Below are 26,935 nucleotides of genomic sequence, written 5' to 3'. Positions count from 1 at the left end.
GGCTACACAATCACACAACACGACCCCGCTCACCTTCTGACCTAATCTAGGTAGACAACAACACACAACACGACCTCACTCACCCCGACCCATCTCCTAGGCTAGACAAACACACACACACACACACACAACACGACCCCGCTCACCTCCTGACCTAATCTAGGTAGACAGCAACACACAACACAAACCTACCCCACTCACCCCGACCCATCTTCTAGGAGAGACAAGAAACCCACAATACAACCCCACTCACCTCCTGACCCTGCTCCAGGCGCTAGGCTGTCCGGCGTCTTCTATCCGAGCGCTGGCCACTTAAGAGTTAAGCTGGCCTCCCCGAGGACCGGGCTCTCCAAGTACAACCAGTTTATTCCACAATCAGTGTCCCCCTCCGAAACCTGGCCTCTCTGCGGTCGGAGCTCCCCAAAAACCTTCTTCCCCAAGCAGAGCGAAGAGTTCCCCTTCTCTCTCCTGAGACTTTGGGGGGACTCCGAGACCGGGGGCTGTGCAGGCCGGAGACCTCTGCTCGCCCCCTGGCGCTGGCACCCTCAGCCCGGGGTGGACAAGGCGCTTCGAAGCCGGGCAGTGCCGGTGTCTCCTGCTCCCACTGCCCGGAACCCCTGTCCCTGCAGGGTGTCCTATCAGCAGCCCTGTTCAGTGTGTTCCTGAAGCTCTCTTCGGGCCTCCCCGTCCGTCCCTCCCTCTCCCCTCCCCTCCTCTGGTTCCCTGGGGAACGAGGAACACCTGATTGCGCCTGGCTGCACTTCCCCCAGCGAGGGAGGCTGCCGGCGGGAGCACGGCGCGTCTGCGGAGGGAGAGGTGCGCCGGGATCCGCGGGAGAACACCGTGTGCGCCGCTGCAGGGGCGGGTGTGCACACATGGTACAGGGGGACCCCCGCCCTAGGCAGGGATATATACACCGGGTACAGGGGGGCCCCTACCAGGGGCAGGGATGTACACACCGGGTACAGGGAGACCCCCGCCATAGGAAGGAATATATACACCGGGTACAGGGGGACCCCCACCAGAGGCAGGAATATATACACCGGGGACCCCCACCAGAGGCAGGAATATATACACATGGTACAGGGGGACCCCCGCCCTAGGCAGGGATATATACACCGGGTACAGGGGGACCCCCGCCCTAGGCAGGGATATATACACCGGGGACCCCCACCAGAGGCAGGGATATATACACCGGGTACAGGGGGACCCCTACCAGGGATGTACACACCGGGTACAGGGAGACCCCCGCCATAGGAAGGAATATATACACCGGGGACCCCCACCAGAGGCAGGAATATATACACCGGGTACAGGGGGACCCCCACCAGAGGCAGGAATATACACACAGGGTACAAGGAGGTGTACCCCCACCAGAGGCAGGAATATTTACACTGGGAACAGGGGGCACCCCCACCAGAGGCAGGAAGATATACACCGGGTACAGGGGGACCCCCACCAGAGGCAGGAATATATACACCGGGTACAAGGAGGTGTACCCCCACCAGAGGCAGGAATATATACACCCGGTACAGGGGGACCCCCACCAGAGGCAGGAATATATACACCGGGTACAAGGAGGTGTACCCCCACCAGAGGCAGGAATATATACACCCGGTACAGGGGGACCCCCACCAGAGGCAGGAATATATACACCGGGTACAAGGAGGTGTACCCCCACCAGAGGCAGGAATATATACACCCGGTACATGGGGACCCCCACCAGAGGCAAGAATATACACACCGGGTACAAGGAGGTGTACCCCCACCAGAGGCAGGAATATACACACCCGGTACAGGGGGGACCCCCGCCAGAGGCAGGAAAATACACACCGGGTACAGGGGGGACCCCCACAAGAGGCAGGAATAGCACACTGAGTACACGAGCTGCCACCTCCCAGTGACAGGAATATACACACTGAGTACAGGAGGGACCACCACCCCAGAGGCAGGAATTTACACACTGACTACAGGAGGAGGGACCCCCACCAGAGGCAGGAATAAACACACTGACTACAGGAGGAGGGACCCCCACAAGAGGCAGGAATATATACACTGGGTACAGGGGGGATCCCCACCAGAGGCAGGAATAGACACACTGAGTACACAAGCTGCCACCTCCCAGTGACAGGAATATACACACTGAGTACACAAGCAGTCCCCTCCAGTGGCAGGAATATACAGACTGAGAACAGGAGGGACCACCACCAGAGGCAGGAATATACACACTGCGTACACGAGCAGCTACCTCCCAGTGACAGGAATCTAATATACACACTGAGTACACGGGAAGCCACATCCCACAGGCAGGAATATACACACTGAGTACACGTGCAGCCACCTCCCAGTGACAGGAATATACACACTGCGTACACGAGCAGCCACCTCCCAGTGACAGGAATCTAATATACACACTGAGTACACGTGCAGCCACCTCCCAGGGACAGGAATATACACACTGAGTACACAAGCAGCCCCCTTCCAGTGACAGGAATATACACACTGAGTACAGGAGGGACCACCACCAGAGGCAGGAATATGCACACTGAGTACAGGAGGAATCACCACCCCAGAGGCAGGAATATATATACACACTGAGTACACGAGCAGCCACCTCCCAGCGACAGGAATATGCACACTAAGTACACAAGCAGCCACCAGTGACAGGAATATACACACTGAGTACACAAGCAGCCACCAGTGACCGGAATAAACACACTGAGTACACAAGCAGCCCCCAACCAGAGGCAGGAATATACACACTGAGTATAAGAGGGACCGCCACCAGAGGCAGGAACATACATACTGAATACAGGAGGGACCATAAACAGAGGCAGGAATATGCACACTGAGTACAGGAGCAGCCACCTCCCAGTGACAGGAATATACACACTGAGTACACAAGCAGCCACCAGTGACAGGAATAAACACACTGAGTACACAAGCAGCCCCCCACCAGAGGCAAGAATATACACTCTGAGTATAAGAGGGACCGCCACAAGAGGCAGGAACATACATACTGAGTACAGGAGGGACCATAACCAGGGGCAGGAATATGCACACTGAGTACAGGAGCAGCCACCTCCCAGTGACAGGAACATACACACTGAGTACGGGAGGGACCCCCCACCAGCGGCAGGAATATACACACTGAGTACACGAGCAGCCACCTCCCAGTGACAGGAAACTCATATACACGGTGTTCACAAGCGGGGCACCACCACCCATATGGTGTGCAGGGAGAAAGCACACATCCATCCACCTGCAGGATAAGCACACCCAGGGCCTGGCACCTCCCTGTGCCGGGGCGGAGAGGGCACAGTGACCCCTGGCTGCCGACGGCGGGAGTGCAGTGGCCGGAGGGAGGGGATGGGAACAGCCTTGGGGCACCGGTGGGGGAGTCGGGGCTCTGCCAGGCGCCTGTGCGCAGAGGTGCGTTTGTGAGGACAAGAGGCCACTAACAGGGGCCGAACCTTGTGACATTGGGGGGTTGCGGTTTTCTGCAACTCCTTAACCAGCTTAACATTCCACTAATTATCAAACGTTACAGATCTAATGCATTTAATCGTTGTATATTTTTATTTTTTTATTAACCTCGTCATCAAGTAATACTTAAAACCGTCCTGGAGCTTGTAGTCCAGCATTCCTTGATGTGTGGCCGTGACGTCATGAGTTGATCTTTGTGCGGCTCCGTTGGCTTAGGTGCCCTCTGGCCTCTCGTGACGTCACTGGGTGAAACGTGTGTGACCTCACCATGGAGCTCTTCTGCTCTCTCGTCAGACAGCCAGGGTCTGACCTCATCGGGTCCTGAACCTCTGCGTGATGTCACCAGAGGGCTTTTGTATCACAATAAATGCCCTTTGAGTGACATCATCGGACAAGCCTCATCCCACGTGTGACATCACAAGGTAGATTTCTAAGCAAACGTGAGATAATTAGACAACACGAGGGTCACTTGAGATCTGAGCAGCAGGTGGCGCACTGCGCCTGGTGACATCGAAAGCATGACGTCTTCAGCCGTCTACCCTCGAGTGACGTCACCTGAAGGCCCTCTGGTCTCGTGTGACGTAATCCAGCCGTCATCTTACGACCACCTGTGCTTGCTCGAGTTCCCTGGGAGCTTGCATCGAAAGCAGTCGCTTCGGAGCTGCCAAGCCATGTTCTGTCCCGGTCCCATAACGAGACATCAGTCACTGAGTGCCAACATTCTGCGGACGTCTGGCAGTGGAGATCTGCCTCCCAGTTCTCTCAGTACCCTTGTGTACATGGTTCTCCATCCATCCCACTGGATGGGCTTCTCTGACAATGTCCATGGTGGGCGAGCTTTGCCCAGCGAAGTCCTCCGTGCCCCTTTGAGTCCTGTACCCATACCAACCTCCCCTGCTGGGCCCATCACCCTCTCCAGGCCGCTTAATCCGTGGAAGACCTGGGATCACTGCTCACTCAACATATCAGCCTGTACAGGTGCTCTGACAACACCCACCTCCGCCCTTGTCATCAGCTGACTGACGGACGCTTCAAACCCACCCACAGGTCTGCTGTGTGTATCTGAAACTGCCCAACAAGAGTTAATCCTTCTAGATGGAACCTCTGATCCAAGCAGGACTCAGCAAACTAAACCTTCAAAGCCTGTGTTTATACAATACAACTTCAATCTCAATATACTACCTCCCTCATACATATAGGGCCTGATTCTAACTTTGGAGGATGGTGTTAAACCGTCCCAAAAGTGGCGGATATACCACTTACCGTATTACGAGTCCATTATATCCTATGGAACTCGTAATACGGTAGGTGGTATATCCGCCACTTTTGGGACGGTTTAACACCGTCCTCCAGAGTTAGAATCAGGCCCATAGTCCCCTGCTATGTCGTCATGTATCCATATATTTAGAGGAAAAAACGCTAAAGAAAAAAAACACACTCTCTCCAATGCACTACTGTCTCTCCCTAAACCTCTCTCAATCTGTCCTCCATCGACACTCTCTGGCTCACCCCAAGCCTCATTCTACTGCTACAGTCTCCAAAATAACCCTTCCTAGACTGCTCCCTCCTCTCTCGCTCCAGGCTCACACAAACCTCACTACTAGGCAGTGCTGTAACAAAGGCCCCCGCGGTGCAAAGGGCTCCCTCACCACAGTACACTGTACATGGGTAGCAGACCACTGACTGGGTCCATGGGGTAGGGGGCCCCGAGAGGTACTCTGCAGGGGGGCCCCTTTATTTTCCTTACGCCACTTCTACTAAGATCTCCCAAGCACTCCCTCGTGTATCTCTCCTTTGACTCCCCCAGACCTCATCTCACTACTATGATCTCCCTAACCCTTTCTATAGACTCTTCCCTCCAGCCCTCCTTTACTCACCCCAAACCTCCTCTTACTGCTCTGATCCCCCAATTAACACTGGATTCTTCCCTCCTCTAGCCCCCCCCCCCCCCATTATTCTATTCAGTCCAACCATCAGACTGACGTGTCCACCGCTCAGATTTCCCTATACTAATTACCACTAACCCTTTCGGGTTACGGGGTAGCCTGCTACTCGCACAAAAGCGCTCTGACTCCTTGTCAGGGGTAGTAAGCGCTACAATCTACCCTGGAATGACGCGAACTGAAGTGCCCGGCGCCCATTCATTACTAAGCCCTGGCCATGGGTGGGGGGGAGGTGTCACTACCGAGAGGCATTGTTACAGCCGTCGTTTCTCAGCCCAAGGGCCTGGACGCTTCCTTGGCGAGTCATGGCGCATCCGTGCGTGCGATGTGTGCGCTGAGGCATGGCACCTGATTAGTGGTGTCGCCTGTCCTTGGCGTTCCCCCCCTCCCCAGTCTCTGATACCTACCGTCCCCTCCCACCTATTCTCCCCCCACCCCTCCTCCACCGATACCCGGGGTGCGCAAAGGCACCGCGGGGCGCTGAGGTTCACCCCTTTCACATGCAAGAGACTTCGGCCAGAGGGATGGATGCTGTCTCCCCCGCCCCCACAAAGAGGGGGTCCAGATCCTGAAAAGGGGGTCTCTTTGTCTACATAAATGGTTGGCCTGGGACACCCAGGGGTGTAACTTTCTGGGCTGCACCCCTTGGGGTGTGCGTTTGTGAGCTGCACTTGATTAAGGTTGGGGGGGGGGGGTGCATGCCCTGCATCTGTGCCTGTGGCCACTTCCGGTGAGTAAATAGTGGCTTCACGAGGCAACATACATGTCACAGGGCGGGGGGGCCTGGTTGGCCACGTGCTGGACAAGCTTTGGAAGCGTCAAGAAACGGATGCAATGGGTATCTCTGGGTCTTGGTGACCCCCCCGGACATCCTGAGGCTTTTCTTTCTTCGCCCCAGGATGTTTGGTGTATTTTTACCTCAACATTCAGTTTTGGAAAGCACTGATTTTGGTGATTGTCTCTTTTCAGTGTTCTAGAGCAGGTTCTCTCCGTGTCATTGCCTCTTGTCTGCGCCGCTGTCAGGGCTCCGCAGCGTCCTGGGCGCTTCTGCTCCAAGGCCTTCAGGTCCCTTGTTGTGTTTCACCAGTTCCACGTCAGGGGCTCAGGGTCTGCTCCCCCCACCTGCAGCAGCGCCGGGTGCTGTGCGCCACGGGTACAAGGGGGCTGCGCCCACTGCATCAGAGCCTTATGTGGTTCTTGTTCACCTCCTAAACACCCGTGGGGGGCAGTAGGGGTGAAATAACAAGGGACAGCGAGAGGAGGGGGTGGGGGCGAAGCAACACGAGTGTGCTGCGGGCGGGGTGGGAGGCGGAGACTGTGTGCAGTGCTGCGCACTCTTACAAACGCAGGGCCTCTGGAATTATGCGATTGTGATTTCTGCATAGTTATAGATTTGCTCCATTTGCCACATAATCCATCAGCTGCCAAGTAAGCTGCAACTTTTAAATAAAAAAAAAGTTGTCTGTAGCTCAAACGATTCAAAAGTTACTAAAAATGCGTCATCACGTATTGCAGTGCAGTGGAAGGCCCTTTGCAAAGCTAGACTGGTCAAGTTTGTGTTCCTTATTGTTATATTTCAGCGTTAAATTGATACTAATGAGAAGCAGCCAATGCCAAGAGTGTTACCAAGTTTAAAATCAACAATTTGCATTGCACTGGGTCTCACATTTGCTCCAGTTAGAGCTATTAGTGTTGTAAATTCCTAACTGGACTTTTCTTGCCACATACATTGAAAATTAAAAGCAAAACAGTTGACATAAGCGAGCCAATTCAAACCACTACAGCCGCTATGAGCGCAAAGGAGAGACACAAAAGGAAAAATAAGTTCACTCACACTCAAATGATGAGCTGGGTTAAAAGCCTGCAATACTTACAACAGGTCAAAGCACTTGTGCACTCAACCTAATGATGAAATAATGATCACAAAACGTGGTGCATTAGTCTGCATAATGGTCCTTTTCTTGCTGCATGATTAACTTAAGCCTGCCACATAATTTAGCCCTCTCGTGCCGCATAATTCCAGTGGCGATGAATAAGAGTGAAAATTAATATGAACAAGGCAACAAACAGCTTAAATTGGCGGCATACTCCTATAGTAAGAAAGTATGAAGCGGGTGTTCTAAACACAAAAACATATTGTTGCCAAATATGTATACTGGAAAAGAAACCTTAACCAGTGAAAAGACTATCAAATAGAAAAATATGTGGGGCACTCCTATCCAATTAGTAAAGTCATCTCTAAGCAATCATGAAAAAGAAACTAATGCAATTAAATGTATATGAAGATAAAGCAAATATGTACAATGTTTAGAAGAATGTAAATGAACACATTCGGAGATGCGGTACATAGAAACCAAATATTTACTTTCAATCTGAAAAATCAATATTTCTGACAGTTTGGACAAGATTTAACACATAAACTGAACAGTACAAATTGGACATCAGTTCATGTTAGACATACATAAATAAAAAACAAACAGTAAAATGATATCAATAACAAGTCCATCCAGAAAGAATCCTGATGGTGAAAATGAAGTTCCATCCAATCCTAAGATTCAATCATAAATAGTTCCATTCGTGACCATATAGTTCACTCTGCTTGGAAAAAACAGCCAAAAACTCCAGCCGACACGTGTTTCGTCCTATTCTGGACTTTATCAAGGCTGAATAAACAGTAAACAGTAAAAGAAATTCTAATAAGAATTAAAGTAGTTCTAAGATGTCCAGCAATATAAAAATTCACTCATCTTGAAAGAAAATAATCCAATTTATACTTATTGAAATCTGTGAGTTAGTCACAAAATCTTATATTATGCAAGAAAGAAAGTCAAACCATAAACCAAAGTCACCCACGCGTGTGGTAATCAGTGCACTAAAGTCGAAGTGCTAGAGCAGTATATCAAAACAGTGAAGCAGAGGAAGAGGACCTGGTTAGTACCTATGGTCAGTTACTGTGAAAGATGTATATATTCAGAGTACACAGAAAAACCCCAAATGCCATAGAATTTCAAATACCTCTTCAAGGGGTATGTCTCCGATGAATAAGAGTACCTGGAGCAGTGAGAGGCCAGTAGAAGGACACTGGCTGCAAACTGTGAGCTGTGCTAGGTCCATGCTCCACACACGGACAGAAGCCCCAAGAAAAGTACAGGAGGAGGTGAGCAGCTGGCAGGGGACAGGAGGTGTGACCAGTAACAAGCAAGAAAACAAGAGTGTTGTGGAGGCCAACCAATAGCAATAATTAGTAAGTAATTAGCAGGCTCTTAACCCCTTTTTAAGCATTTTTTTTTAAAATAGCTTTCGCCAACTGTGCATATGTGCTGTAGGCGCAAACTAAAAATGGGCAATGTAGTCTAGCTATGTGTTAAAGGTCTCCAGTGCCCTTGGACCACGTTTGTGCTGTGAAATACAAAACAGCAATAAAATAAAATAAAATAGGAAAAAAAAACAAAGAAATACCCTGATGAGAGGTGGCTCTATTTTGGAGTTTAATCTAGCGTTCACGTTTTAGAATGTGCTCAGCTCTTAGCAGAGCCAAGGAGTGAAATCCTGAAATAACCAATGTTTGCAGAATAGCTATGTAAGCAGTGAGAGTCTGCCTCTGACACACTGCACTGGGGTTATGTAAACGGAAATATTATAAAAAGTGCCAGCCTAGCAGACATCGATTGGTAGGCTGTCAGCACGATGATGTCACTGGGTCGAAGGTCATGTGATAACTTGAGGATAAAGGTTATGTAATCTTCGATTCAATGATGTCACCTGGGACATGGTTCCCACACTTCCGGCTTCATGGCACTAGAGCTTCTCCTTGGGGGGGGGGCTGGCAGTGTGGGTCTTCACTTGGGGGGTTGGAGGAGCAATGACCCATCATGCTGTGCAGAGGGAGGGGCCTTGCCTACATTGCTGGGGTGGTCCCCTGCTGTGCAGAACAAGCACTTCAGGGTTCACATACCCTGTGTGGTGGCAAGGCCGGTGCCAGTCTATAGAGCAGGGGTCCTCAAACTGGGGGGACGGGCCCCGCTAGGGGTCCTCAAGAGATCCCATGGGGGCGCCAGGTTCTGGCCAAAAGAAGGATTATGCAGATAACAGTGCTTTGTTTTTAGCAGAAAAATGTTTATTGCATTTTTAAAAAGGTAACAGAACGTAACTGTAATTTTTAAATAAGTCTAGCCATATGTAAACATTGCAAACTTAATAGAATAATTCTGAAATATTCGGAAGGGGGCCCGATGATTTTTTTCCCACTGGGGGGGGCACGGCATTAAAAAGTTGGAAAACCACTGCTATAGAGGGAGGGACCTTTCCTGCTCTGCATGGACACCGTGTAGAGAGGGCGACATGGCCCGTACCACTTCATGCGGAAAGGGGTGGGTGTGACGGGCCTGAACCACTGAATATCTCCCCTGTTGTACAGTGTAAGCACCACCTCCAGGTACCCGGGCTTGGCCACATGTCCGGAAGTAGGGTCTTTCCGGTACTACTCACCCCCCCCCCACTTACAGAATTAAAGCTTTTACATTTTTTTATTTTTGTGAACTCTTAAGTCACAAACTTTGAGAACGTTAGAGTTCCACTTCTCAGGGCTGCTAGATTCCTGACTGAATTCCAGAAATTTGTTTTTAGAGAGTTTTTACCTGGAAATATAGAACTGCAGTTACTCACTCTTTAGAGCACCTGTTCGCTCCTTAGAAGTGCCCGCACTCTCTCATTACATGTATTTCAGTTTGAAAAATTGAGGAATATTTTTAGTAAAATGACTATATAGATAGAACCATCCCCCGACAAAAAGCACTTTCGACACTCTTAACCAATTAGGTGCTACGATGCCCACTTGAATAATAAACAAAGGCCAAACAATACAATATGACAATGACAAAACATGGTGCCATGTTTACAAAGTTGCACAATGCAAAGCCACAATCACATGGCAAACACTCGTCTGTATGCACACGAGGCCTGGCATTGTGCCACCTCAGAACTATGTTATGTGCTCAGATTTGGTCATTCAAATGTGCATTGTTGTGTACTGGATTCTTTAAAGAGGGTCCCAGTTTTAGAAACACCCAATATAAGGCCACTGACCTAACAAGTGTGCAGGGCGTTTACTGGATCCAGATGTAAAGAAAAGCATCAAGTACAGACGACACCCCATCTGTGATGTCCAACCCCGATGCTTAATTTGAGCCGGTGGTTTGTGGTACTGAGCACCTGCAGTTGATTGTCAACACCGGCACCTAAGACAGTCTGCCACATGGTGGCGCTGTTTGTCAAATATAGAGATGAGCACAACATCAGTTGTTTATTAATGCAACATACATAAAAAAATTACCAATACCTGTCACCCAAGCCATTCTTACATCTTTGGGGTCCTGAAATAGAAATGTCACACGGATAGGGGTGGGATGGCTACTAGTTGTATTACTATTTTCTTTGACAGCCCTGGCACGGGCAGTGGGAGGCGCAAGCCCTGACGAGTGTCCTGGCATTTATCTTTTGCCAAATTAAGCACTGCCACACCCTACCACTACTATCTCCTGTAGAGAAGCTGGGCACTGAGCGAGACATTCAGTGCTGCCTGGTACTCACCGTGGTTGTATGTGCAGACAGGACAGTGGGCGGCCTCCTGCCTGAACCCAGCCTGTTTATGGGCAGTCCACATCCAGGGCCCCAGTTTGAGGCAGGCCAGGCGGTCGCCAAAGGACCACAGTGGAACAGTGGATGTGAGTGGGCGCGGGTGGATGATGACATCCACTCCATTCCTCTTCCTTGACACAGCAATGTAGCGCAGAGAAGACAAGAAGAATGGCCCTAGCACTGTCCTGGGTCGTGCAACAGTAGAGCAGGCGGAGGGGAAGGCTTGAGGACAGAGGCTCGTGGAGATTTGGACCAGGATCAAACAAGGCTTGGTGAAAGGGGATTACAGAAATCAGGGCCAGCATCAAATAAGGCCCGGTGAAGGGGGCTACAGAAATCAGGACCAGTAGGCTCAATGAAGGGATATTACAGAAATCAGGACAAGAATCAAAGTGAAGAGGGATTACAGAAGTCAGGGCCAGCACCACTAGCAGACATGGGCTAAATGATGAATAACACTTAATAGTCTGGAACAGTGTGAGGTAGCAGGAGGGGCTACTGAACACCAAGCAGCATGTAGGAGGTGAGGCACCCAAGCTCCTGGGGCGATAATCAAATGCTGAAAACTCAGAGGCTCTTTAAGGCACTTGTGGAACTTCCCAATACTGTCAAAGAGTCCCAAGCAAGACTGACCCTCCAGAGATGTGCTGCAGAGTCACTCATCCCGAGACGACTTAAGGACATTGGTGCTAAAATGGTGCAACTTTCAGTGCCCTCCCTACAAAACTACAGGTCAGAGAGGGAGTTGATGAGACGATTGAAGGAGCGCCCTTCCTACAAAGCTACAGGTCAGAGAGGGAGTATATGAGACGATTGAGGTTTGAGAGGGAGTATATGAGACGATTGAAGGAGCGCCCTTCCTACAAAGCTACAGGTCAGAGAGGGAGTTTATGAGACGATTGAAGGAGCGCCCTTCCTACAAAACTACAGGTCAGAGAGGGAGTATATGAGACGATTGAAGGAGCGCCCTTCCTACAAAACTACAGGTCAGAGAGGGAGTATATGAGACGATTGAGGTTTGAGAGGGAGTATATGAGACGATTGAAGGAGCGCCCTTCCTACAAAGCTACAGGTCAGAGAGGGAGTTTATGAGACGATTGAAGGAGCGCCCTTCCTACAAAACTACAGGTCAGAGAGGGAGTATATGAGACGATTGAAGGAGCGCCCTTCCTACAAAACTACAGGTCAGAGAGGGAGTATATGAGACGATTGAGGTTTGAGAGGGAGTATATGAGACGATTGAAGGAGCGCCCTTCCTACAAAGCTACAGGTCAGAGAGGGAGTTTATGAGACGATTGAAGGAGCGCCCTTCCTACAAAACTACAGGTCAGAGAGGGAGTATATGAGACGATTGAAGGAGCGCCCTTCCTACAAAACTACAGGTCAGAGAGGGAGTATATGAGACGATTGAGGTTTGAGAGGGAGTTGATGAGGCGATTGAAGGAGCGCCCTTCCTACAAATCTACAGGTTGCAAGGGAGTTTATGAGATGATTTAGGGGGCGCCCTTCCTACAAAGCTGGAGGTCAGAAGGGGAGTTTAAGAGATGATTTAAGGAGCACTTTTCCTACAAAGCTGGAGGTTAGAGAGGGAGTTTATGAGATGATTTAGGGAGCGCCCTTCCTACAAAGCTGGAGGCTAGAGAGGGAGTTTATGAGATGATTTAGGGAGCGCCCTTCCTACAAAGCTGGAGGTTAGCGAGGGAGTTTATGAGATGATTTAAGGAGCGACTCTTCCTACAAAGCTGGCGGTTATAGAGGGAGTTCATGAGACTATTTAAGTAGCGCGCTTCCTACGAAGCTGGAGGTTATGGAGGGAGTTTATGAGACGATTGAAGGAGCGCCCTTCCTACAAAGCTGGAGGCTAGAGAGGGAGTTCATGAGACTATTTAAGTAGCGCGCTTCCTACGAAGCTGGAGGTTAGGGAGGGAGTGTATGAGATTAATTACGGAGCGCGCTTCCTACGAAGCTGGAGGTTAGGGAGGGAGTTCATGAGACTATTTAAGGAGCGCCCTTCCTACAAAGCTGGCGGTTATAGAGGGAGTTCATGAGACTATTTAAGTAGCGCGCTTCCTACGAAGCTGGAGGTTAGGGAGGGAGTTCATGAGACTATTTAAGTAGCGCGCTTCCTACGAAGCTGGAGGTTAGGGAGGGAGTTCATGAGACTATTTAAGGAGCGCCCTTCCTACAAAGCTGGCGGTTAGGGAGGGAGTTTATGAGACGATTGAATGAGGTGTGATTTCGATATTGGCGGAGGATTACTCTGTCACAACAGTGATTGATATCCCGTCCGCCGAAATATAATTCCCATTGGATATAAGTGTTCTGCTCAGGTTGTAACAGAAGGGCGACCAGATCCTGGTTCGGATCAACACCTTGGCAGATTCCGTACCAGACACACATTAACATTTAATCCTGAGTTGGACACAGTTCTTTATCATAAGAAATATTGCAAAATATTTTGGTAAAAATCAATCTATGTGTTATCTCTCTGCTAACTTATGCTGGAGTTTGGCATGCAAGGGATATATTCTGACACTATTTTGAACTGATGCAAGTTTTATATTTCTCAAGACACACACACCTGCTATCCTCATGTTACTTTAGGGGTACAACACGTTACACATCACAGGCAAGACACAGAAGCAGTGTGTAGCCGTCACAGTTCTTGCTGGTAGAATTCCCTCCTGGTTATACATTCCTGCATTTAGCAAAGAGCTCTGGGCCTTAATGAAAAGGCAGCGGCTGCAGCAATGGCTAAGGAAGGACTAGTGTCCTGTAGTTCAAGGCGCTTTTAATCTTCCTGTCTCCTCTTGGCTTCGGGTGAGAGTCCAGGAGCCGTGTGGTAGTAAGAATGCCAAGGGCCTGGTGCACGCAAGGAAAATGGCCCTTTTACTGCTGTAATAAATGACAAGTTAATTTAGAAATTGAATTTTCTGTGAAAATTCTGGTTTATTGGAGACTATACTGTAGAATTTGATGGGGATTGTTTTTCTTGGGCTTATATACAGCAAATATCAGGGTTCAATGAATCCCCTCCTGGCACTGGGCCCTGGTGCCACTGAACCTGCTGCACCAGTGGTAACTACCCATGCGGTGTGGTTGGCAGTGAGCCGGGGACCTCCATTCAGCTGATGTGAGCCCGGTTAGTGCTTCCAGGCCAGTCCGGGCAGCACGAGGACACTGTGACGGCAGAGGGGGTGGGGTGGTCAGACAGGCAGAACTTACGCCTACAATAGTCTACACACCCCACCCTGGCTGAACCTACTCAGACAACTGGAAGCGTAGGCCTGCGCTGCACAGCAAGAACTACGGGGCAGGCACTTCACGGTGATAGTGTTGTTTATGTACAGGGCCACTAGAATTATGCGGCAGTGGAGAGACAAATTATGTGGCAGGGTTGACTAAATTATGCATCAAGAAAGGCAAATTATGCAGCATATTGCCGCACATTTTATAATTTTGTAATACTTCATTATTTTGTCATTTTAAAACTTGGTAACACTGTCTGGCATTGGTTACACCTCATTAGTACCATTTTAATACCCACAGATAGCAATAAGCCACAAAAAGGTGACCAGTCCAGCTTTGCAAAGGGCCTTTCAATGCACAGCAACACGTGCCACTGCATATTTATCAACTTGTGAGCTGTTTGAGTTAGAAACAGAACCTTTTTTGGTTCAAATCTGCAGATTATGGAGCACATGATGGACTATGTGGCAAATGCGGGAAATCTATAATTATGTGAAACTTGCCACTCACAAGACGTGTGGTTCAGTGTCGTGTTGGGGAAAACCCAGGGAGCAACTACACCCGAACTTCAGGAGGGGGGGCTAACAGGTCATCCAAAGGAGGCGGGGCTAAGTTGAAATAATGGGGTGGAGCTATCCCCAGAGTCAATACAGGAAGATAGAGTGATTAATTGTGCAATTTAAACGGATTGGTCACACCAAATATGATTAAAACAAAAATGTTTTGATGGATTCGGCAATGTTTATAGGCTACTGACAAAGACTTTAAAAGTGGAGAATGAGTGATTTATTAAGTACAAAGCAGATTTTACTGATTTCAATACAAAGCACACAGACACACCTGCACACACATAAATACATGCATGTATGCTCACAAGTATACACAGACTCATGTGCACCCATGCTCACATGCAGACACCTTTGTGCACTGAACTCACAGGCACACAGACACACACTGACGTCCACACACACTTACAAGCACACATGTGTGCACACACACACACACACACAGTCACAGACATACTTGTGCACTCACTCATCTACACACACGCTCACAAGCACACACACGTGAACACACGATCAGCATTCAGAGATGTTTTGCTCACTTTAGCGGTTCAGCATTATCTGTGGGAGCCGCACAGTAGCCCCCACTTCACGAAGCCAGACCACCAGTGAGGCCTGCATGCCACAGTGCATGAAAGCAGCAGGGAACTTGGGATTCTGAGACCCAACTGAGCGTTGGATAAGAGGTGGGCAGGAATGAGGGAGCAGGACGCCTAAGTCAAGGTCCCTTAGATACTACTCAGATGAAAGAGTCAGACTTTCTGCCCCCCTCCCCCAACCACCACCACCATGGGGAGTAAGGGTGAACTGTGTGCATGGATGTGATGTTAAACTATGTGCAAGGGAGTGATGTTGGACTATGTGCAAGGGAGTGATGTTAAACTATGTGCTTGGGAGTATTTGTTGGACTATGTGCAAGGGAGTGATGTTAAACTATGTGCTTGGGAGTGATGTTAAACTATGTGCAAGGGAGTGATGTTAAACTATGTGCATCGGAGTGATGTTGGACTATGTGCAAGGGAGTGATGTTAAACTATGTGCTTGGGAGTGATGTTGGACTATGTGCAAGGGAGTGATGTTGGACTGTGTGCATGGGAGTGATGTTAAACTATGTGCTTGAGAGTGATGTTGGACTATGTGCATGGGAGTGATGTTAAACTATGTGCTTGGGAGTGATGTTAAACTATCTGCTTGGGAGTGATGTTAAACTATGTGCATGGGAGTGATGTTAAACTATGTGCATCGGAGTGATGTTGGACTATGTGCAACGGAGTGATGTTAAACTATGTGCTTGGGAGTGATGTTAGACTATGTGCAAGGGAGTGATGTTGGACTATGTGCATGGGAGTGATGTTAAACTATGTGCTTAGGAGTGATGTTAAACTATGTGCATGGGAGTGATGTTGGACTATGTGCTTGGGAGTGATATTAAACCATGTGCTTGGGAGTGCTGTTGGACTAAGTGCATGTGAGTGATGTTAAACTATGTGCTTGGGAGAGATGTTAAACTATGTGAATGGGAGTGATGTTAAACTATGTGCTTGGGAGAGATGTTAAACTATGTGCTTGGGAGTGATGTTAAACTATGTGCTTGTGAGTGATGTTAAACTATGTGCATGGGAGTGATGTTAAACTATGTGCCTGGGAGTGATGTTAGACTATGTGCATGGGAGTGATGTTAAACTATGTCCTTGGGAGTGATGTTAGACTATGTGCATGGGAGTGATGTTGGACTAAGTGCATGGGAGTGATGTTAAACTATGTGCTTGGGAGTGATGCTAAACTATGTGCTTGGGAGTGATGTTAAACTATGTGCATGGGAGTGATGTTAAACTATGTGCATGGGAGTGATGTTGGACTGTGTGCATGGGAGTGATGTTGGACTGTGTGCATGGGAGTGATGTTAAACTATGTGCTTGAGAGTGATGTTGGACTATGTGCATGGGAGTGATGTTAAACTATGTGCTTGGGAGTGATATTGAACTATGTGCATGGGAGTGATGTTAAACTATGTGCATCGGAGTGATGTTGGACTATGTGTAAGGGAGTGATGTTAAACTATGTGCTTGGGAGTGATGTTGGACTATGTGCAAGGGAGTGATGTTGGACTATGTGCATGGGCGTGATGTTAAACTATGTGCTTAGGAGTGATGTTAAACTATGTGCATGGGAGTGATGTTGGACTATGTGCATGGGAGTGATATTAAACCATGTGCTTGGGAGTGCTGTTGGACTAAGTGCATGTGAGTGATGTTAAACTATGTGCTTGGGAGAGATGTTAAACTATGTGGATGGGAGTGATGTTAAACTATGTGCTTGTGAGTGATGTTAAACTATGTGCTTGGGAGTGATGTTAAACTATGTGCTTGAGAGTGATGTTGGACTATGTGCATGGGAGTGATGTTAAAGTATGTGCATGGGAGTGATGTTAAAGTATGTGCTTGGGAGTGATGTTAAACTATGTGCTTGGGAGTGATGTTAAACTATGTGCTTGGGAGTGATGTTGGACTATGTGCATGGGAGTGATGTTAGACTATCTGCATGGGAGTGATGTTAAACTATGTGCATGAGAGTGATGTTAAACTATGTGCATGGGAGTGATGTTAAACTATGTGCTTAGGAGTGATGTTAAACTATGTGCATGGGAGTGATGTTAAACTATGTGCTTGGGAGAGATGTTAAACTATGTGAATGGGAGTGATGTTAAATTATGTTCTTGGGAGTGATGTTAAACTATGTGCTTGTGAGTGATGTTAAACTATGTGCTTGGGAGTGATGTTAAACTACGTGCTTGAGAGTGATGTTGGACTATGTGCATGGGAGTGATGTTAAAGTATGTGCTTAGGAGTGATGTTAAACTATGTGCTTGGGAGTGATGTTAAACTATGTGCTTGGGAGTGATGTTGGACTATGTGCATGGGAGTGATATTAGAATATGTGCATGGGAGTGATGTTGGACTATGTGCATGAGAGTGATGTTAAACTATGTGCATGGGAGTGATGTTAAACTATGTGCTTGGGAGTGATGTTAAACTATGTGCTTGGGAGTGATGTTGGACTATGTGCATGAGAGTGATGTTAAACTATGTGCTTAGGAGTGATGTTAAACTATGTGCTTGGGAGTGATGTTAAACTATGTGCTTGGGATTGATGTTAAACTATGTGCATGGGAGTGATGTTAAACTATGTGCTTGGGAGTGATGTTAGACTATGTCCTTGGGAGTGATGTTAGACTACGTGCTTAGGAGTGATGTTAAACTACGTGCATGGGAGTGATGTTAAACTACGTGCTTGGGAGTGATGTTAAACTATGTGCATGGGAGTGATGTTAAACTACGTGCTTAGGAGTGATGTTAAACTACGTGCTTGGGAGTGATGTTGGACTATGTCCTTGGGAGTGATGTTAGACTATGTGCTTGGGAGTGATGTTAAACTATGTGCATGGGAGTGATGTTAAACTATGTGCTTAGGAGTGATGTTAAACTATGTGCATGGGAGTGATGTTAAACTATGTGCATGGGAGTGATGTTAAACTACGTGCTTAGGAGTGATGTTAAACTACGTGCTTGGGAGTGTTGTTGGACTATGTGCAAGGGAGTGATGTTGGACTATGTGCATGGGAGTGATGTTAAACTATGTGCTTAGGAGAGATGTTAAACTATGTGCATGGGAGTGATGTTGGACTATGTGCTTGGGAGTGATATTAAACCATGTGCTTGGGAGTGATGTTGGACTAAGTGCATGTGAGTGATGTTAAACTATGTGCTTGGGAGAGATGTTAAACTATGTGAATGGGACCGATGTTGGACTAAGTGCATGTGAGTGATGTTAAACTATGTGCTTGGGAGAGATGTTGGACTATGTGAATGGGAGTGATGTTAAACTATGTGCTTGGGAGTGATGTTAAACTATGTGCTTGGGAGAGATGTTAAACTATGTGAATGGGAGTGATGTTAAACTATGTGCTTGGGAGTGATGTTAAACTATGTGCTTGGGAGAGATGTTAAACTATGTGAATGGGAGTGATGTTAAATTATGTTCTTGGGAGTGATGTTAAACTATGTGCTTGTGAGTGATGTTAAACTATGTGCTTGGGAGTGATGTTAAACTACGTGCTTGAGAGTGATGTTGGACTATGTGCATGGGAGTGATGTTAAAGTATGTGCTTAGGAGTGATGTTAAACTATGTGCTTGGGAGTGATGTTAAACTATGTGCTTGGGAGTGATGTTGGACTATGTGCATGGGAGTGATATTATAATATGTGCATGGGAGTGATGTTGGACTATGTGCATGAGAGTGATGTTAAACTATGTGCATGGGAGTGATGTTAAACTATGTGCTTGGGAGTGATGTTAAACTATGTGCTTGGGAGTGATGTTGGACTATGTGCATGAGAGTGATGTTAAACTATGTGCTTAGGAGTGATGTTTAACTATGTGCTTGGGAGTGATGTTAAACTATGTGCTTGGGATTGATGTTAAACTATGTGCATGGGAGTGATGTTAAACTATGTGCTTGGGAGTGATGTTAGACTATGTCCTTGGGAGTGATGTTAGACTATGTCCTTGGGAGTGATGTTAAACTATGTGCATGGGAGTGATGTTAAACTATGTGCTTGGGAGTGATGTTAAACTATGTGCTTGGGAGTGATGTTAAACTATGTGCATGGGAGTGATGTTAAACTATGTGCTTGGGAGTGATGTTAAACTATGTGCTTGGGAGTGATGTTAAACTATGTGCTTGGGAGTGATGTTAAACTATGTGCTTGGGAGTGATGTTAAACTATGTGCATGGGAGTGATGTTAAACTATGTGCTTGGGAGTGATGTTAGACTATGTCCTTGGGAGTGATGTTAAACTATGTGCATGGGAGTGATGTTAAACTATGTGCTTGGGAGTGATGTTAAACTATGTGCATGGGAGTGATGTTAAACTATGTGCTTAGGAGTGATGTTAAACTATGTGCATGGGAGTGATGTTAAACTATGTGCATGGGAGTGATGTTAAACTACGTGCTTAGGAGTGATGTTAAACTACGTGCATGGGAGTGATGTTAAACCACGTGCTTGGGAGTGATGTTAAACTATGTGCTTAGGAGTGATGTTAAAATATGTGCTTGGGAGTGATGTTAAACTATGTGCATGGGAGTGATGTTAAACTATGTGCGTCGGAGTGATGTTGGACTATGTGCAACGGAGTGATGTTAAACTATGTGCTTGGGAGTGTTGTTGGACTATGTGCAAGGGAGTGATGTTGGACTATGTGCATGGGAGTGATGTTAAACTATGTGCTTAGGAGTGATGTTGGACTAAGTGCATGTGAGTGATGTTAAACGATGTGCTTGGGAGAGATGTTAAACTATGTGAATGGGAGTGATGTTAAATTATGTGAATGGGAGTGATGTTAAATTATGTGCTTGGGAGTGATGTTAAACTATGTGCTTGAGAGTGATGTTAAACTATGTGCTTGGGAGTGATGTTAAACTACGTGCTTGAGAGTGATGTTGGACTATGTGCATGAGAGTGATGTTAAACTATGTGCTTGGGAGTGATGTTAAACTATGTGCTTGGGAGTGATGTTGGACTATGTGCATGGGAGTGATGTTAAACTATGTGCTTGGGAGTGATGTTAGACTATGTGCATGGGAGTGATGTTGGACTATGTGCATGGGGTGATGTTAAACTATGTGCTTGGGAGTGATGGTAAACTATGTGCATGGGAGTGATGCTAAACTATGTGCTTAGGAATGATGTTAAACTATGTGGATGGGAGTGATGTCAAACTACGTGCTTAGGAGTGATTTTAAACTACGTGCATGGGAGTGATGTTAAACTATGTGCTTGGGAGTGATGTTAAACTATGTGCTTAGGAGTGATGTTAAACTATGTGCTTGGGAGTGATGTTAAACTATGTGCATGGGAGTGATGTTAAACTATGTGCATGGGAGTGATGTTAGACTATGTCCTTGGGAGTGATGTTGGACTATGTGCAAGGGAGTGATGTCGGACTATGTGCATGGGAGTGATGTTAAACTATGTGCATGGGAGTGATGTTAAACTATGTGCTTGGGAGTGATGTCAAACTATGTGCTTGGGAGTGATGTTAAACTATGTGCATGGGAGTGATGTCAAACTATGTGCTTGGGAGTGATGTTGACCTATGTGCATGGGAGTGATGTTAAACTATGTGCATGGGAGTGATGTTGGACTATGTGCAAGGGAGTGATGTTGGACTGTGTGCATGGGAGTGATGTTAAACTATGTGCTTGAGAGTGATGTTGGACTATGTGCTTGGGAGTGATGTTAAACTATGTGCTTGGGAGTGATGTTAAACTATGTGCTTGGGAGTGATGTTAAACTATGTGCATGGGAGTGATGTTAAACTATGTGCATCGGAGCGATGTTGGACTATGTGCTTAGGAGCGATGTTAAACTATGTGCTTGGGAGTGATGTTAAACTATGTGCTTGGGAGTGATGTTAAACTATGTGCTTGGGAGTGATGTTAAACTATGTGCATGGGAGTGATGTTGGACTATGTCCTTGGGAGTGATGTTAGACTATGTGCATGGGGTGATGTTAAACTATGTGCTTGGGAGTGATGGTAAACTATGTGCATGGAGTGATGGTAAACTATGTGCATGGGAGTGATGTTAAACTATGTGCATGGGAGTGATGTCAAACTACGTGCTTAGGAGTGATGTTAAACTACGTGCATGGGAGTGATGTTAAACTATGTGCTTGGGAGTGATGTTAAACTATGTGCTTGGGAGTGATGTTAAACTATGTGCTTAGGAGTGATGTTAAACTATGTGCTTGGGAGTGATGTTAAACTATGTGCATGGGATTGATGTTAAACTATGTGCATGGGAGTGATATTAGACAATGTCCTTGTGAGTGATGTTAGACTATGTGCAAGGGAGTGATGTTGGACTATGTGCATGGGAGTGATGTCAAACTATGTGCTTGGGAGTGATGTTAAACTATGTGCATGGGAGTGATGTCAAACTATGTGCTTGGGAGTGATGTTAAACTATGTGCTTGAGAGTGATGTTGGACTATGTGCATGGGAGTGATGTTAAACTATGTGCATGGGAGTGATGTTAAACTATGTGCTTGGGAGTGATGTTAAACTATGTGCTTGGAAGTGATGTTAGACTATGTGCATGGGAGTGATGTTAAACTATGTGCTTAGGAGTGATTTTGACCTATATGCATGGGAGTGTTGTTAAACTATGTGCATGGGAGTGATGTTGGACTATGTGCAAGGGAGTGATGTTGGACTGTGTGCATGGGAGTGATGTTAAACTATGTGCTTGAGAGTGATGTTGGACTATGTGCTTGGGAGTGATGTTAAACTATGTGCTTAGGAGTGATGTTAAACTATGTGCTTGGGAGTGATGTTAAACTATGTGCATGGGAGTGATGTTAAACTATGTGCATCGGAGCGATGTTGGACTATGTGCTTAGGAGCGATGTTAAACTATGTGCTTGGGAGTGATGTTAAACTATGTGCTTGGGAGTGATGTTAAACTATGTCCATGGGAGTGATGTTGGACTATGTGCTTGGGAGTGATGTTAGACTATGGCCCTCATTACAACTTTGACGGGCGGCGGAGGCCGCCCGCCAAAGTTGCGCCGCAGGAATACAGCACCGCGGTCTGAAGACCGCGGCCGGCATTCTGAGTTTCCCGCTGGGCGGGCGGGCGGCCGCCTTAAGGCCGCCCGCCAGCCCAGCGGGAAACAACCTTCCCACGAGGACGCCGGCTCGGAATCGAGCCGGCGGAGTGGGAAGGTGCGACGGGTGCAGTGGCACCCGTCGCGTATTTCACTGTCTGCAATGCAGACAGTGAAATACAAAGTGGGGCCCTCTTACGGGGGCCCCTGCAGTGTCCATGCCATTGGAATGGGCACTGCAGGGGCCCCCGGGGGCCCCGCGACACCCCCTACCGCCATCCTGTTCCTGGCGGGCGAACCGCCAGGAACAGGATGGCGGTATGGGGTGTCGGAATCCCCTCGGCGGCGCAGCGAGCTGCGCCGCCTTGGAGGATTCAAAGGGGCAGCGGGAAACTGGCGGGAGACCGCCAGTTTCCCCTTTCTGACCGCGACCAAACCGCCGCGGTCAGAATGCCCTGCGGGGCACCGCCGGCCTGTTGGCGGTGCCTCCGCGTCCAGCGGCCCTGGCGGTTACAAACCGCCAGGGTCGTAATGAGGGCCTATGTCCTTGGGAGTGATGTTAGACTATGTGCATGGGGTGATGTTAAACTATGTGCTTGGGAGTGATGGTAAACTATGTGCATGGAGTGATGGTAAACTATGTGCATGGGAGTGATGTTAAACTATGTGCATGGGAGTGATGTTAAACTAGGTGCTTGGGAGTGATGTTAAACTATGTGCTTGGGAGTGATGGTAAACTATGTGCTTAGGAGTGATGTTAAACTATGTGCTTGGGAGTGATGTTAAACTATGTGCATGGGAGTGATGTTAAACTATGTGCATGGGAGTGATATTAGACAATGTCCTTGGGAGTGATGTTAGACTATGTGCAAGGGGGTGATGTTGGACTATGTGCATGGGAGTGATGTCAAACTATGTGCTTGGGAGTGAAGGTAAACTATGTGCATGGGAGTGATGTCAAACTATGTGCTTGGGAGTGATGTTAAACTATGTGCTTGAGAGTGATGTTGGACTATGTGCATGGGAGTGATGTTAAAGTATGTGCTTAGGAGTGATGTTAAACTATGTGCTTGGGAGTGATGTTGGACTATGTGCTTGGGAGTGATGTTGGACTATGTGCATGGGAGTGATGTTAGACTATGTGCATGGGAGTGATGTTAAACTATGTGCATGAGAGTGATGTTAAACTATGTGCATGGGAGTGATGTTAAACTATGTGCTTGGGAGTGATGTTAGACTATGTGCTTGGGAGTGATGTTAAACTATGTGCATGGGAGTGATGTTAGACTATGTCCTTGGGAGTGATGTTAGACTATGTGCATGGGAGTGATGTTAGACTATGTGCATGGGAGTGATGTTGGATTATGTGCATGGGAGTGATGTTAAACTATGTGCTTGGGAGTGATGTTAAACTCTGTGCTTAGGAGTGATGTTAAACTACGTGCATGGGAGTGATGTTAAACTACGTGCATAGGAGTGATGTTAAACTACGTGCATGGGAGTGATGTTAAACTACGTGCATGGGAGTGATGTTAAACTAACTGCAAGGGAGTGATGTTAAACTATGTGCTTGGGAGTGATGTTAGAGTATGTCCTTGGGAGTGATGTTGGACTATGTGCATGGGAGTGATGTTGGACTATGTGGATGGGAGTGATGTTAAACTATGTGCTTGGGAGTGATGTTAAACTATGTGCTTGGGAGTGATGTTAGACTATGTGCTTGGGAGTGATGTTAAACTATGTGCTTGGGAGTGATGTTAAACTATGTGCTTGGGAGTGATGTTAGACTATGTGCATGGGAGTGATGTTAGACTATGTGCATGGGAGTGATGTTAAACTATGTGTTTAGGAGTGATGTTGGACTATGTGCTTGGGAGTGATGTTAAACTATGTGCATGGGAGTGATGGTAAACTATGTGCATGGGAGTGATGGTAAACTATGTGCATGGGAGTGATGTTAAACTATGTGCTTGGGAGTGATGTTAAACTATGTGCATGGGAGTGATGTTAAACTATGTGCTTAGGAGTGATGTTGGACTTTGTGCTTGGGAGTGATAAACTATAGGAGTGATGTTGAACTACGTGCGTGGGAGTGATGTGGATCTGTGGAGGTGATGCTGGACTATGTGCTCGGGAGTGATGTTGAACTATGTGAGTGATGTTGAGTTATGTGCTCGGGAGTAATGTTGAACAATGTGAGTGATGTTAAACTATGTGCTCGGGAGTGATGTTAAACCATGTGAGTGACTTGGAACTGTATGTGGGTGGGAGTGAGGTTGAACTATGTGAGTGATGTTGAGTTATGTGCTCGGGAGTGATGTTGAACTATGTGAGTGATGTTGAACTATGTGCTCGGGAGTGATGTTAAACCATGTGAGTGACTTTGAACTGTGTGTGGGTGGGAATGAGGTTGAACTTTGTGTGATAAGAGCTACTTATACTAAAGTAAAACCTTCCCCAGATACCATTATTATTGCTGTTGTAATTGTGACCATTTCATACAGGATTTCGTTACGACCACCCTATGCACAATTACCAGGAGTGATTACCCCCGTGCATCAGGCGGAGTTGGCAAAGGTAATATAAAAAGGCTCTGCCAGTCTGGAGTGCCTCTGCATGGGTAATCCGTAGGAGCCTCAACTGCAGTGCTGCCTGGCACCAGGCTATAATATTAGCCATTAGCGTCCTCAACTACACAATTCATCACTCAAATATCATAATATATTCCCTCCAAACATAAGCTTGTAAATTCTGGCAAAACAACCACTTTTGTAATGAATACACAGTTCTCAGTTTGGGTGTACATATATTAATTCATCCACGCAAAAGCTTCCAATCTAGTAATCTGGGCTGCACACAGGAGCGCTACTCCCAGGTGGCTCGCGAGCTACTTGTTGGAGAAGCCCGCTCCACTGGATTGCCTGCCTGCAGGCTGCCATTTTGATTCCTGACTTTCATCCTTCAAAGTTTGATAGGGTGACCAGGCGTCCTGGATTTCCCGGATTTTCCAGGACAGTCACGGTTTTACAGCAGCCGTCCCTGGCAGGTTTCGCAGGTGTGGCTCATGTCCTGGTTTTTAGAGGAAGGTCGATTGAAAACAGTGAGAGGGACTTTTTCAGGTGTTCCGAAGCCGGGCTAGTTAGCAGTTGTTATTAGCAGGGCCGCTGGAATATTGCGATTATAGCATTGAGGTGATTTTGACATCATTATAGATTTTCCTGCATTTGTCACTTAATCCATCACCTGCCACATAATCTGCAGATTCTACAATAAAAAAAAAAAATTCTAACTCAAAAGGTTAACAAGTTACTGTAAACACAGCAACACATCACCTTTCTGTTGTTTATTGCCAACATTGGGTGTTAAAATGGGAATACTGCGGCGCAACCAATGCCCAGATAGTGTTATCAAGTTTAAAACTGACAAAATAAAGAAGCAACACTATTACAAAATGTGCCTATCATGCCGCATATTTTGGCTTTTCATGCCGCATAATTTAGTCAATCGTGCCACATAATTTAGCCTCTCCTGACGCATAATTCCAGTGGCCCTGATTATAAGCAAGCGACTTAATTAACATGTATGCTGCTGGTTCTGAAATATGACAGTTTATTTATTTTCTTAGCGCCTCTTCTGAGCTCCGATGTTGGCGAGAGCTGACATTCTCCGACGCTACATTGATGTAAAAATGTCCTTCATCTATTTTTGCAAAATGTCCCGGTTTTAACTGCTCAAGCGCTGGTCACGTTAAAGTTTGACCCTCCGAGCCCCAGTAGCTGGGATGGGGGTGACAGAAAACGCCTGCACTGTGCAGCTCTGGAGTGTGGTGCGCGCAATATGTAAGCAAAACTGTGCATTTAACTTGCCTCCAGTTCTGGCACTCGACAAGGTGATAACGCGCCTTAAAACCCGTCCCAAATTCGCATGACCACAAGAGCCGCTGTTCGCCCTCATCTCCCCGCAGTGACCCCCTCTTCCAGTGACGGAGTCTTTCCTCCCCAGCACATTCCTGGCTCCCCAAAAGGCGCCAGCTGGGGCCTAAAACACAACAGTGTTGGCGGCTGCGCGTGGGATGTTCACACCCGCCTGTTGTGATGAGTTGTCACTTTTTCAGCCAGTGGGGGTGCGTGGGGGCCCAGCTGTAATAATCTATTCCAGTGCAACGCAAGAAGGGCTGGGCGAGGTCACACATCTTGATGCAGTCCTGCCCCGCCCTAAATCTGACCCCCTCTTTGGCAAACCCAAAGGTTCACTTTTATTTCCAGGAGCCCTGGGGGACTCGGGGAGGGGTCTACCCGCGCCCCTTGGGCCCCCTCAGCAACTGCCATAGAGGCTGGCCAGGAGGGAGACCCCATTATAGTCTGCGAGGTCTTAGAGCAGTGG

The 26,935-nt window shown here is 47.4% G+C and overlaps 1 protein-coding gene across 4 annotated transcripts in view; it reads right to left on the bottom strand.

Annotated features, from left to right (window-relative positions):
• Window positions 1–26,935, bottom strand: part of CCDC120 (coiled-coil domain containing 120) — a 228,639-nt gene that overhangs the window by 135,368 nt on the left and 66,336 nt on the right. For 3 of the 4 annotated variants that reach the window (XM_069209514.1, XM_069209513.1, XM_069209515.1), the window contains exon 1: window positions 254–681. The exons of the other annotated variant lie outside the window; for it this stretch is intronic. The gene's annotated coding sequence lies outside the window, so the exon portion shown is untranslated. Of the gene's footprint in view, window positions 1–253; window positions 682–26,935 lie in introns of those variants that run through there. 4 annotated transcript variants of the gene reach the window in all.

This window comes from Pleurodeles waltl, chromosome 10, assembly GCF_031143425.1.
Source record: "Pleurodeles waltl isolate 20211129_DDA chromosome 10, aPleWal1.hap1.20221129, whole genome shotgun sequence".
NCBI lineage: Eukaryota > Metazoa > Chordata > Amphibia > Caudata > Salamandridae > Pleurodeles > Pleurodeles waltl.
The sequence above is the reverse complement of the archived record's forward strand: the minus strand, read 5'-3'. Positions and strand labels throughout refer to the sequence as shown.